Genomic DNA, 14645 nt, shown 5'->3' with positions numbered 1-14645 from the left:
TCACCCACAAAATGCATGTTTTACTCACCTTATGTCATAGGTCAGTGCACAAGATCAAGCAAGCTCTATTGCAATGATGTGCGGGAGCATCAGACACAATGCAGACCAAACATAGCAAGGCAAATAGCAAATAGCAAATACTCCAGCAAAACAGATGAATTACAAAGCTATTTTCAAGCTAAGACTTCATTTGTTACCACATTAAATAACTGTGCTAATTGAGGGAATTTGGATTAATGAAACATTGGTGGTAGAAAAGCAGTGGTCTACTAGCATCATCACAAGATAGTCTCTCAGGCCACAGGACAGCCCGTCTCTCAGCAATTGGTCAAACAGAGGCAAGGAAACCTCCAAATTACCACGTAAAGCCGCCCCCAGTTGAAGAATCCATACTCCATGTTGAACTATACTAGGAAGAAGCACTGAGGGTCGCAAGGGCACTGAATGAAGTCAGGGTGGGGTATTTCAATGTCCATCACCAGGAGTGGCTCAGCAGCAGCTTTACTGATCAAACTAGTCATGTCCTAAAAGGACGTTACTGCTAAACTAAGTGTGCAGCAGGTGGTGAGGAACCAAAAGGGAAAAACACACCTGACCCCAATGTGCCTGCTGAAGATGCATGTGTCAAATGACAATATTCGCAGGTGAGACAACACAGCCCATTTGCAGAGATGAAAATCTCACCTTCACACTGACAGTGCCACATCATTGTGTGGCACTAAATGGGACTGACTTTGAACAGATCTAGCAACTCAAGTCTAGGCATCCATATGACATCGTGTGCAATTAGCAGCTGCAGAATCTTAGTCTATCTTCTGCCTCAGCCTGACAGATTCTGCACTCTATCATCAAGGCAGGGGTTCAACCCTGGTTCAAAGAGGAGTGCAGGAGCAGCATCAGGCATACCCAAAAATGATGTCAACCTAGTGAAGCTGCCAAACAAGACTATTCATATAACAGAACAGTCTCTATTAAAATCTGTAGTCCTGCTACATGTAGTTGCAAATTGCTATGGATAATTAAACAACTGGATGCAGCAGCTCCATGAGCCTCCCCATTCTCGATGGCTCAAGAGTCGAGCACATCATTGCAAAAGATAACGTTTACATATTCACAACAGTTTTCAGCCAGAAGTGCCGAGCAGATGATCCATTAACATCTCACATTTTGGCCTTCTTCAGAAGTTCCAGCCATGAGCCAACTCTATTCATTCCACATATCAAGAAAAGTTGGTGGGACTAGATACCAAAGACTATGAGCCCTGACAACATTCTGGCAGAAGTAATAAAGACTTGTGCTCCAGAAATTGAAGCACCCCTAGCCAAGCTACTCCAGTATAGCTGGAGGATGGGCTTCTACCCTACAACATGGAAAAAAATCACACATGTATGTCTTAAACACAAAGCAGGGCAAATCCAACCGGCCAAGCACCGCCCAGTCAAACAGTAAAGTGACGGAAGGTGTCATCAACAGTGCTATCAAACAACAGCTTGCTCAGCAATTATCTGCTCAATGACATCCCACTCCTGATTTAATTCCAACCTTGGCTCAAGCTTGGACAAAAGATTTGAATTCCAGAGGTGCAGTGTTGCTCACTGCCCTTGAAATCAAGGTTGCATCTTACTGAATGTAGCCTCAAGGATCCCTAGCAAAACCGAAGTCGATGGGAATGAGGAAAGAAATTCTCCACTGGTTGGAATCATACCTGGGACACAGGAAGATGTTGTAGTTGGAGGTCAGTCATCTCAGCTGTACTTCCTCAGGGCAATATCCTGGACCCAGTCATCTTCAATAGCTTCCCCATCATCAGCTTGGAAATGAGTACGCTCAATGATTGCACAACGTTCAGCACCATTCGCAACTGTTCAGATACTGAAGCAGTGCACACCCAAATGCAATTGGACCTGGATAATGTCCAAGCTTGTGCTAAAAAGTGCCAACTAAAATTTACACTACACAAATGCCAGGCAGTGACCATCTCCAATAGCAGAAAATCTAACCACCACCCTTTGACATTCAATGGAATTACATTCATCGATTCCTCCACTATCAACATCTTGAGAGTTACCCCTGACCAGAAACTCAACCAAACAAGTCATACAAATACAATGGTTACAAGCGTGGGTCAGCAACTAGGAATATCACAGCCAGTGACTCACCTCCTGACTTCCCAAAGCCTTTCCACTACATAGAAAGCTTAAGTCAGGCATGTGATGGAACACTCCCCATTTGCTTGGGTAAGTGTAGCTCCAGCAACATTCCAGGAGTTTGACACCATCCAGGACAAAACAGTCCATTTGACTGACACCATCTTCACAAATATAGACATCCTTCCATGATACACAGCAGAAATTCACCAAAGATCCTTAGGTGGAACGAGACCCATGTCGAGCTGACAGCAGTTTTGGTTCCCTTATTTAAGATCAGTCTTTTTATGTTCACTTGGAGGTTGGTATCACTGGTTGGCTAGTGTTTGTTGCCCATCCCTTATTACCTTTGAGAAAGTAGTGGTAAGCTGCCTTCTTGAACTGCTGCAATCCATGTGTTGTAGATAGATCCAAAAATGCCAATAAGAAGGGAGTTCCAGGTTTTTGATAGAACACCACTGGAGGAGCAGCAGTAGGTTTCAAAAAGTCAGGATGGTGAGTGGCTTGGAGGGAAACTTTCTGTAGGTGGAGGCGCTCCTATTTATCTGCTACCCTTTTCCTTCTTGGTGGAAGTGGTAGTGGGTTTGGAAAGTGTAGCCTTAAAGAGCTTTGGTGAATTTTGGCAATGCAACTTGTAGATAGCACGAACTGCTGCTACAGAGTGCCAGTCGTGGGTGGAATGGTTGTTGGCGCATGTGATGCTAATCATGTGGACTGCTTTGTCCTGGATGGTGTCAATTTTTTTTGGGTGTAGCTGATAACTGGGCAATATGCCAGCACATTCGTGACATTTGCCTTGCAGACAGAGGACTGGCTCTGGGGAGTCAAGTGGAGAATTAAACTGCATCATTCTTAGTTTCTGACCTGCTCCCACAGCCAGTATTTACATGCATAGCCCAGTTCAGTTTCTACGCAACAGTTATCCTAGGATGTCAGCAGTGGGGTTTCAATGTTGGCAACATCATTGACTATCTAGAAGTGGTGGCTACCAATGTCTCTTATTGGAGATGGTCATTGCCTGGCCAGATTATTCAAAAACTATGGAATTTCCACGTCAGTGAACAAAGAGAAAGAAGTGTATTCTTGAGACATTTCTGAAATCATCACATCCGATCAAGTGGGATGTTTGTATTGGATGCCATTGTCCCAGTGACTCTCTTCCACCATTCAGCAAAATCTTAGCTGATCAGATTATCATCAATCCACTTTCCTGCCTTTTCCCACAGCCTCTGATTCCCTTAGGTTTAAAAATCTCTCCGCTTTGAAGAAGTGGATGAACTCGAAAAACTTGAGAATAATACTAAAGACAAGTTTTAAAACTATTGTTTTAAAAACTTGCATTAATTGTACAAAGATGCCTTCAATCGCATTTAAATAATACCGTACTGAATTAACATGCATAATCAATGCTTTCATCACATTAGAATAGCTGCCATCTACACCAATAGCTGACATTTTATAGTCAGTATATAAATCAACTGTTATTTTTGGATGAAATCATTGGAGGTTTTTAAGGTTAACTTATAATCCTCAAGTGACAGCACTATTCCTCTTGATTTTAGCCTTTTGTGGGCAGCCAGTGTTTGGCAGATACTGTTGGTGAAGTGAATGGTGCAGAAGAGGTATTTGGTTCGCAGTTTATTAACACTTGCAATTTCACAGCATACAGTACAAAACCATACTATCTAACCCAACCAGTGCATACTTGTATGTGTGCTCCACAAGAGCCTCTTCCCATCCTCCAACATTTTAACTACCAGCATAACCCTCTGCGCCTGGATGAGAGAGTTTGCTCGCTGAGCTGGAAGGTTAGTTTTCAGATGTTTCGTCACCATTCTAGGTAACATCAGTGAGCCTCCGGTGAAGCGCTGGTGTTATGTCCCGCTTTCTACTTATCTGTTTAGGTTTCCTTGGGTTTGGTGATGTCATTTCCTGTGTTGGTGATGTCATTTCCTGTTCTTTTTCTCAGAGGATGGCAGATGGGCTCCAAATCAATGTGTTTGTTGATGGAGTTCCGGTTGGAATGCCATGCTTCTAGGAATTCTCGTGCATGTCTCTGTTTGGCTTGTCCTAGGATGGATGTGTTGTCCCAAAGTGGTGTACTTCCTCATCTGTATGGAAGGATACTAGTGATAGCAGATCATGTCTTTTTGTGGCTAGTTGATGTTCATGTATCCTGGTGGCTAGCTTTCTGCCTGTCTGTCCAATGTAGCGTTTGTCACAGTTCTTGCAAGGTATTTTGTAAATGACGTTTGTTTTGCTTGTTGTCTGTATAGGGTCTTTTAAGTTCATTAGCTGCTGTTTTAGTGTGTTGGTGGGTTTGTGGGCTGCCGTGATGCCAAGAGGTCTGAGTAGTTTGGCAGTCATTTCTGAAATGTCTTTGATGTAGGGGAGAGTGGTTATGATTTCTGGGCACGTTTTGTCTGTTTGTTTGGGTTTGTTGCTGAGAAATCGGCGGCCTATGTTCATTGGGTACCCGCTCTTTTTGAATACGCTGTATAGGTGATTTTCTTCTGCTCTTCGTAGTTCCTCTGTGCTGCAGTGTGTGGTGGCTCATTGAAATAATGTTCTAATGCAGCTTCATTTGTGGGTGTTGGGATGGTTGCTCCTGTAGTTCAGTATTTGGTCCGTATGTGTTGTTTTCCTGTAGATGCTGGTTTGAAGCTCCCCATTGGCTGTTCGCTCTACTGTGACATCTAGGAATGGCAGTTTGTTGTTCTTTTCCTCCTCTTTTGTGAATGTTATGCCAGTAAGGGTATTATTGATGGTCTTGAATGTTTCCTCTAATTTGTTTTGTTTAGTGATGACAAAGGTGTCATCCACGTAGCAGACCCAAAGTTTGGGTTGGATGATTGGCAGAGCTGTTTGTTCGAGTCTCTGCATTACTGCCTCTGCTAAGAGCCCTGATATCGGAGGTGCCATGGGTGTTCCGTCGGTTTGTCTGTAGGTTTTGTTATTGAAAGTGAAGTGGGTGGCAAGGCATAGGTCCACTAGCTTGATGTTGTTGTCCTTGCTGATGAGGTTGGTGGTGTCTGGTGTATGGTGTACCAAAATAGATAAATAGAAAGCGGGACATAACACCAGCACTTCACCAGAGGCTCACTGATGATGTTACCTAGAATGGTGACGAAACGTCTGAAAACTAACCTTACAGCTCAGCGAGCAAACTCACATCCAGAACCTCAAACTGAGCTACAAATCTTCTCAAAACCCTCTACTCCTTTCTATTTTGTATACATACCTGGCTTTTCCTTAAAGGCACAAATACTTCAGCCTCAACAACTTGAAAAAGGTGCCAAGATCTCCATTCTCAACATGGGGTTAAAAAATTTTGGTTTGGAATTCCTTATTTGATCACTTGATAACTATGAACAAAAAAGACAACTCATGGGATGTGGGCATCACCGGCTGGCATGTATTTATTGGTTGTCCCTAGTTTCTCGAGAAGGTGGTGAGCTGCCTTCTTGAACCATTGCAGACAACATTATTTCGTAATGTAATAGTGAGAAGAGGGGAACTTACAGACAGCGGCAGCGTTCCCATAAATCTGCCATTTGCCCTTTTAGAAGAAACTGGGTTTGGAAGCTGCTGAGAGAGGATCTTTGGTGAATTTCTGCAGTGCATCCTGTAGATAGTACAAAGTTCCCAGAGTGTCGGTGAGGGAGGTACTGGATGTTTGTTGTTGTGGAGCCAATTAAGTGGGCTGCTTTATCCTAAATGGTGTCAAGCTTCTGGAGTGTTGTTAGAGCTGCACCATCCCGGCAAGTGGGAAGCATTCCATCATATTCCTGACTTATGCCTTGTAGATGGTGGGCAGGTCAGGAAGGTGACTTACTCACCCCACTGTTCCTAGCTTCTGACCTGCCCTTGTAACCAATGCCTTTACGTGGTGAGTCCAGTTGAATTTCTGATCAATGATAACCAAAAGGACATTGAATTGTAGGGGATTCAGAGACAGTAACGTCATTCAGCGTCAAGGGCAGTAGCTAAGACTCTTATTGGTGATGGTCATTGCCCGTCATCTGTGTTACTTGTTTTTTTTCAGCCCTGGCCAGGATATTGTGGCATTTGAACATGGATTACTTCAGTGCCTGAGGAGTTGAGTGGTGCTGAACATTCTGCAATCATCCTAACTCTGATCTTATGATGGAGGGTAGGTCATTGATGAAACAGCTGTAGATGGTTGAGTTGAAGATGTTGTTAATGAAAGTCTGCTTCTTCACCCTGTCCCTTACTTGGTGTATTGACAGGTTCTAGCTTCATTCTTCCCCATTTGTAGTCAGGGTGCTTCCCTCAAACCCTTTCATAATTTATGATGCTTTTATTTGATAACACTCAACCTCCACGTTAAGACAAGAAAGTCCAACATTTTTATTCCTTTCTGAAAATACCTTTCCCAGTAGGTATTATCTCAGAGTTCTGGTTTTATTCTTGCAAATCTTGTAAAACAGCTCTTAAAAGAGAAGAGCGTTACTATAGAAACTAAACTAGTGCAAACTGGGCAGCTCTCCAAGTCGGACTGACAGTTGCTATCTAACACTGAAAGATTCACTTTTAATATATCTCAAAAATGGCGGCAAATAACTTACACCAAGTGCAATTTACAGTTCTGGTCACCTCAAGCAGGGGCATCCTTGCATTAGAAGATTCATTAGGCCAATTCCTAGGATGTGTGACTCAAATGTGGATAGGTTTGACCTACATACCAGAATTTGGCTAGGGGGTTGGCTGTCAGTTTTTCAATAGCCAATTATGAAGCCAAATATTTGAAAATTACAGTCTGGCTATTTAAAAAGTTTAACAAACATGCTAGATTTAGACAGGGTTCACTTCAATGCCATAAGATCACTTAGAATAAATATACGCAAGGCCAAGATAGTCAAAGTTTTAATTTTCAAGGGAATCAAGGTTTATTTGGAAAGGTAAAGGGAATGGAGGTTTATCAGATCAGCCATGATTTCATTAAATGGCAGGGTAGGCTTAATAGGCTGAATAGCCTACTTGTGTTCCTGCGTAGTACCTTACATTAAACTGGGTAATTGTGTGAACAAGTACAACTTAGTGGAGGCAAATTTAAAGTGATACTAAACCAGTTTATCGAGGAGTCTTGATACAAGCAAAAGCTCATCACCTTCAAAAAACCAGAGGGAGCATCTTTTATCCCCGATTGCTCGTTGCAACTTGCCTGTTGATGACTGCTTACCCACAGATTCCACTACACAGTATGAGGTGATAGCATAGACATCAGTTACCACTGTAGATTTACAGTTGAGAATTTGTTGAAAATTTTCCAGCATTGCAAGAACACATATTATCCTTAGGAGAAGCAATTTCCTGTGAAGGAACAGAATTTAGCATGGATCTTAGTGTACAGCACAGGAGCTGACCCTTTGGCCTGCAACGTCCACAACGAACACGCCATTTTACAGTAACCCGACCTCACTGCATATGGTCCGTATCCTTCTATTCCCTGCCTGGTCGTGTGTCGAAATCACTCTTAAACATTGCTATCACATTTGCTTCTATCACCTCCTCTGGCTTTACTTTTCAGACACTATCACCCTCTGTGTGAGAGGCAAGTTTTTTTTAAATAAACCTCTCCTTTCAACTTTTTACCCTTCACCTTAAATCTACAGCCAATGTTGATTCTTTAACTGCAAAAGGGAAAATGCAGGAAGTTATAGACCAGTAAGCCTTACATCGGTTATAGATAAATGATTGAAGATTAGAGGTATTACAGACAGTCAGTATGGCTTTATGTGGGGAAGGTCTTACCTGAAATTTGATTGTCACTTCCTCAAGAAATGCAAAGATGATTGATGTGCAATGGAGTCTGTCTAATGAAATTTACAAGAACATTTGACAAGGTCTCTCAAGTAGACTGGTCCAGACGGTTAAATCGCATGACATTCATGGTGAGCTGGATACAAAATTGGTTTGGAAATGAGAGAGTAGTTGTGAAGAGGTATTCTTCTGACTGACAGTCTGTAGCCAGTGGTGTTCCACAAGATCCGGTACTGTTAACTCTATATATGGATGGAAAATGTAAGTAGCCTTAGATCATAGATCTGATCAGCAAGTTTACAGGCAATACAGAAATTGCAAAGTTGTGGATATTGAGGAAGGTTATCAAAAGAAAGCTATGGACCTGCACCCCAAAATTTCTCTCTTCATCAATGCTCCTAAGGGTCTTGCCATTTACTGTATTCTTTTCTTTTGCATTTGACCACCCAAAATGCATCACTTCACTCGTCCAGATTAAACTCCATCCACTGTTTCTCCATCCAACATTCCAACTGATAGCCAAATTCTTTGGACGCCTTCCTCATTATTCACAACTCCAATTTTGTCAGATTAGGTTCAAGCACTGATCCAAGAACACTACTTGCTACAGATCTCCAGTCAGAAAAACATCCTCCACTAACTCAGAAAATAGGAACTACAGATGTTGGAGAATCCAAGATAACAAAATGTAGAGCTGGATGAACACAACAGGCCAAGCAGCATCTTAGGAGTAGAAAAGCTGATGTTTCGGGCCTAGACCCTTCATTAGAAAAACATTCTGATGAAGGGTCTAGGCCTGAAACGTTAGCTTTTGTGTTCATCCAGCTCTACATTTTGTTATCTCAGGCCTTCCACTAACTACTGTCTTCTATGGGAAACCAATTTTGCATCCAATTTACCAACTCACTATGGACCCAATGTGACAATCTTCTGGACCAGTCTCCATCTTAGACAACATACACTACCGTACCCTCAATCATCTTCATCACTTTCTTCAGAAAACTCAAGTCAAATTTGTTATTGCCATTACAGATATGTTAAGGGAAGGACAACATTAGCAGCTTACCATTCCAGGATATCGCTGTTTTAGAAGGGACAGAAAGGGAAACAAAAAATGGTGAAGGAGTTGCACTGCATATGTTAAGAGAAATAGGATAACAAAAGGAAGAGAAGTTCCGGAGGACTGGAGATTAACAAATGTTGTTCCTTTGTTTAAGAAAGGATACAGGTATAATCCAGAAAACTACAGGCCAGTAAATTTGACATCTGTGGTGGGGAAGTTCGTGGAGAAGATACTGTGGGACAAGATGTAAATGCATTTGGCAGAAAACGGACTGGTTAGGGACAGGCAACATGGTTTTGTCTGAGGAAAGGTCACATGACTTTTAAGGATGTAACGAGGATAATTGATGGTGGGAAGGGCTATGAATGTAGTTTAAATGTAAGGCATTTGATAAAGTCCCGCACAGCATGTTGGTACAACAAGTAAAATCACAAGGGATTCAGGGTGGCCTATTTGACGGACAGAAAACTGGCTTGGTCAGAGAAGACAAAGGGTAGTGGAAGGGAAATGGTATCACCAGCAACATTCACATCTTGTGAAATACAGTCACTAACAAATGAATTTGAACATGGATAAATGCGAGCTCACTTATAAAAGGTACAAAGAACAAAAAAGGATATTTTCTAAATGATGTGAAGATAGGAGGGTACAGATACACAAGAATGTCACATAAAATGTATAAAAGAATGATCAATTAGGCCAAATAATTTATAGACTTTCTACCTGGAGGAATACCAAGGGGTAGGAGACATGCTACAGTCACACAAAGCACTTACATTCCAGCTGGAGTTCTGCTAGCACTTCTACAGACCACATGTCAGGAAGGATTTTTGTTTCAAGTCAGTGTATTGCAACATAGATTTAAAAAGGAGAATTCTAGAACTTTTCTACAAATAGAGATTACACGAACAAAGGTAATTGCCTCTAGAATTTAGGGGGTTAAATAATTGGAAGTTTCCAGACACAAGGGAAAACTTTGTACCTCAGTAATAAAATTCCCCTAGATTCTTCTCAGGACTTTTCAAAAAAAATACAGGAACCGAACGACAATAGATATTAGGAATGATGACCAAAAGCATGGCAAAAACTGGTAGGTGAAAAGAAGTGACTTAAAAAGGAAGAAGGCAGAGGGGTGGCACTGTGTAGGGTGGGAAAAAATTGTGGATATTGCAAGGAGTAAGCCCTTAAAAAGGTATTTGTAAAGGATTCTAATAATATCAAGCTTAAAGGCTTGTGGGTTAGTGAGTATAGAAGTGATAGGTGATTGACAGTTACTATGAGTTAAGACAAGTTTTGAATGACTTAAATTTACAAATAGAACAACGTGCAATAGCACATTGGAATGGTCAAGTCAGATAATCCGATCACAAATAAAGGGATTTAACAGAGGAGTCGAGACTGTGCTGAAGCTGGGCGATGCCAGAGATTGAAACAGGCAGTCTGATTGGCACATGCAAAAAATCAGAAGCACACCTTGATTTCAAAATACGATACAAACGTTGTGAACAGACTGGTTTAATACATCTGTTTAAGGAGAAGAACTGAGTCATGAGCTAGACACAGTTTGGGGTTGGAAATCTAAAAGAAGCTCAAATATAACTGGAGGAAATACCTGCTCAGAGATAACAGGAACTGCAGATGCTGGAGAATCCAAGATAGAGTGCGGGGCTGGATGAACACAGCAGGTCAAGCTGCATCTTAGGAGCTCCCTACCTCCCTCCAAACCCACCTCAGGGGATCTCTCTCCCACTGCCACCCATCTTCTGTCCGCCTCCCCCTCTCCCTATTTATTTCAGAATCCTCTCCCCATTTCCCTTTTCTGATGAAGGGTCTAGGCCCAAAACGTCAGCTTTTGTGCTCCTAAGATGCTGCTTGGCCTGCTGTGTTCATCCAGCCCCACACTTCCTTATCTTGAAATACCAGCTCATCCAGTACTGGTACTTTACCAAGGTCTGGAGCACATTTTTGTTCGAAATAAATAGAAAGTTTAATTGGAATATTGTAGGAAGTAAAATGCAATATGTTCCGAAAAGAAAATCCAAGAAAACTAATTTTACAGGCTTAAGTTCATTCAGCTCAGAACCCTTGAATGATTATTCTTGCATAGGCTGCTTTCTCAACTTCCACTTTAAAGGAGCATCAATTTATTTCCTTATTTCCAGAAACAACTTCAATCGCAATGGTTAATAACCTTGTCAACCAGAGTTGATCAATTCACACTGTCGCTTCTTTTAAGTATCAAAAAACCCCGAAAATCAATAAATCTCAGACTATATTACACTCAATTTGGACATTTAGATTCCCCCCACCCACCCCTCAAAACACTCATCCTTTGGTGCAGAATTCCAAACTAAAAACAGATTTTCTTAGAAATGGGCACATGCACACTCTCTCAAGACCAAGACATTTGGATAACAATGAACAATCTGAATATTCAGATCACAGCCAACAATGCAAGTGAATGATAGAAAACAAAATGTGAGGCTGGATGAACACAGCAGGCCCAGCAGCATCTCAGGAGCACAAAAGCTGACGTTTCGGGCCTAGACCCTTCATCAGAGAAGGGGTTGGGGTAAGGGTTCTGGAATAAATAGGGGGGGGGGGGGGGGGGGGAGGCGGACCGAAGATGGAGAGAAAAGAAGATAGGTGGAGAGGAAAGCATAAGTGGGGAGGTAGGGAGGGGATAGGTCAGTCCAGGGAAGACAGACAGGTCAAGGAGGTGGGATGAGGTTAGTAGGTAGGAAATGGAGGTGAGGCTTGGGGTGGGAGGAAGGGATGGATGAGAGGAAGAACAGGTTAGGGAGGCAGAGACAGGTTGGACTGGTTTTGGGATGCAGTGGGTGGAGGGGAAGAGCTGGGCTGGTTGTGTGGTGCAGTGCGGAGAGGGGACGAACTGGGCTGGTTTTGAGATGCGGTGGGGGAAGGGGAGATTTTGAAGCTGGTGAAGTCCACATTGATACCATTGGGCTGCAGTGTTCCCAAGCGGAATATGAGTTGCTGTTCCTGCAACCTTCGGGTGGCATCATTGTGGCACTGCAGGAGACCCATGATGGACATGTCATCTAAAGAATGGGAGGGGGAGTGGAAATGGTTTGCAACTGGGAGGTGCAGTCGTTTATTGCAAACCGAGCGGAGGTGTTCTGCAAAGCGGTCCCCAAGCCTCCGCTTGGTTTCCCCAATGTAGAGGTAGCCACACAGGGTACAATGGATACAGTATACCACATTGGCAGATGTGCAGGTGAACCGCTGCTTAATATGAAAAGTCATCTTGGGGCCTGGGATAGGGGTGAGGAAGGAGATGTGGGGGCAAGTGTAGCATTTCCTGCGGTTGCAGGGGAAGGTGCCGGGTGTGGTGGGGTTGGAGGGCAGTGTGTACCGAAGAAGGGAGTCACAGAGAGAGTGGTCTCTCCGAAAAACAGACAAGGGTGGGGATGGAAAAATGTCTTGGGTGGTGGGGTCGGACTGTAGATGGCGGAAGTGTCGGAGGATGATGTGTTGAATCTGGAGGTTGGTGGGGTGGTGTGTGAGAACGAGGGGGATCCTCTTTGGGCGGTTGTGGCGGGGGCGGGGTGTGAGGAATGCGTTGCGGGAATTGCGGGAGACGCGGTCAAGGGCATTCTCGACCACTGTGGGGGAGAAGTTGCGGTCCTTGAAGAACTTGGACATCTGGGATGTGTGGGAGTGGAATGCCTCATCGTGGGAGCAGATGCGGCGGAGGCAGAGGAATTGGGAATAGGGGATGGAATTTTTACAGGAGGGTGGGTGGGAGGAGGTGTACTCTAGGTAGCTGTGGGAGTCGGTGGGCTTGAAATGGACATCAGTTACAAGCTGGTTGCCTGAGATGGAGACTGAGAAGTGAATGAGTTTGTTACTTTGAATAGTGATTAAAACTACAGTTAAACAGTCTTAGGCTGAAACAAATGTAACATTCTTAAACATTCACCTCTGTTCTAGGGCAAGCAAAAACCAAAAATCAGCTGAAACCAAAGCTTCCCAACCATGCCCTGCCAAACTCCATTCCAACTAACTACATTTGAGCTAATCACTTCCACTAGGTAAAAGATGAAAAAAATCCTTCTACAATTAGACGGAGACTCCCTACAGTGTGGAAATGGGCACTTCAGCCCAACAAGTCCACACCAACTCTCAAAGCATCCCAAGTTAGTTTCTAGATGAAATGCAAATGTTTAACAAGACTACTGCATAAAATCTTTTCCACGTGCCACTAAAATGATATGGCCCTCACATTTTAATGCGTATTTACCAATAAAAGGGAGAAGTAGTTATCCAAACATTCAAGAACCAGTTTAGAAAGAAAATAAAAATCAGGTAGTGTAACTTATAAGCAGCAACCAAATGACTGGCACTGACATTTAACAGATGCTATCAAATTTGTTAGAAAATCATACTTAAATTTAAACAGACTGCCTTCAATTCAAAAAAGCTCCATCATCTGGTGACAGTTAATCAAATCTATTTTCATAACAAATACTTCAGAATAATGCTAAATTCAATATATTGCAGAAGGTTCTTTAAAAAATGGGGGCAGGTACCAAACAAGTCAAGTAGCCATTGTGATGTACAAGGAAGGTGACCATTTTCAAAATATGAACTCCCCATGAGAAATCTGCTGAGCTGTTTCCCTATACTGTTACTATCAAGTATGGCTTGAAATGAATCAAAAGCATTAAAACATTGCCTCCATTAATATGCTTCAGTCTCTGATTACTACAATAGTATTCATAGGTCATTCTTGTCTAAGTTTGTGAAACGTGTAGCAAATAATTACTATCAAAATCTGGTAGATCAACAACTTAGAGACAATTTAGGATTCATAAATCTGATAGCTAGTGGCCATAAAAGATCAATAAAGAACAGTCTTAAATATCGCAAGCCCTCCAAGAGGGAGTATTTGTTCTAGGCCTCAAATGACAAGCTGACTTCTTACTATTAATCAGCTGAAACTAGGCACACAATTTCTGCATAAGGTAAATAATAAGTTCTTTTTTAACCATCTAATTACACAAGTAACATGGGGGCCAACAAGGGTGAGTTGGGGGTGGGGGGGGGGGGGTTGCGGTGACTGGCTGGATAGTGATTTTGTTACCGGACTAGTAATCCAGAACCTCGGGTTCATGTTCTGGAGACACTGGTTCAAACTCTACTGTGGCAGTTAGTGAAATCTGAGCCAAAATCAAAAATTTTAAAAAACCTAGCCCTACAATGACCATTCATTATTAAAAATGGTCAACTTTTAAACTGTCATTAAAAACTCATCTGGTTTACTGATATCCTGTAAGAAAGAAAAACTGCCATCTTTACCTGGTCTGGCCTACATGGGATTCCATATCTACAGAAGTGTGGTCAACTCAAACTACTCGCTAGGCAATTAGGAATGAGCAATAAATACTGGCCTAGACAGCAACATCCACACCTTGAACAAACTTCTAAAAAAAAGTACTCTCTTTCAGACAATCTCCAGCCAATTTTGTTGGCTCCATACAATATCAAGAAATGGAGGAATGCACTGGACTGCAAATTGGTTCTGACAACATTCTAGCAATAATATTAAGATGTGTGCTTCAGAACCACCACACCCCTAGCCAAGCTGTTCCAACAATTTGAGAAATCGTCTAGATAGCCTCTATACA

The 14645-nt window shown here is 42.5% G+C and overlaps 1 protein-coding gene across 4 annotated transcripts in view; it reads right to left on the bottom strand.

Annotated features, from left to right (window-relative positions):
* rcor1 (REST corepressor 1) overlaps nt 1-14645 on the bottom strand; it is a 202789-nt gene that overhangs the window by 91190 nt on the left and 96954 nt on the right. The gene's annotated exons all lie outside the window — the stretch shown is intronic.

This window comes from Stegostoma tigrinum, chromosome 10 (assembly GCF_030684315.1).
Source record: "Stegostoma tigrinum isolate sSteTig4 chromosome 10, sSteTig4.hap1, whole genome shotgun sequence".
Lineage (NCBI taxonomy): Eukaryota > Metazoa > Chordata > Chondrichthyes > Orectolobiformes > Stegostomatidae > Stegostoma > Stegostoma tigrinum.
The sequence above is the reverse complement of the archived record's forward strand: the minus strand, read 5'-3'. Positions and strand labels throughout refer to the sequence as shown.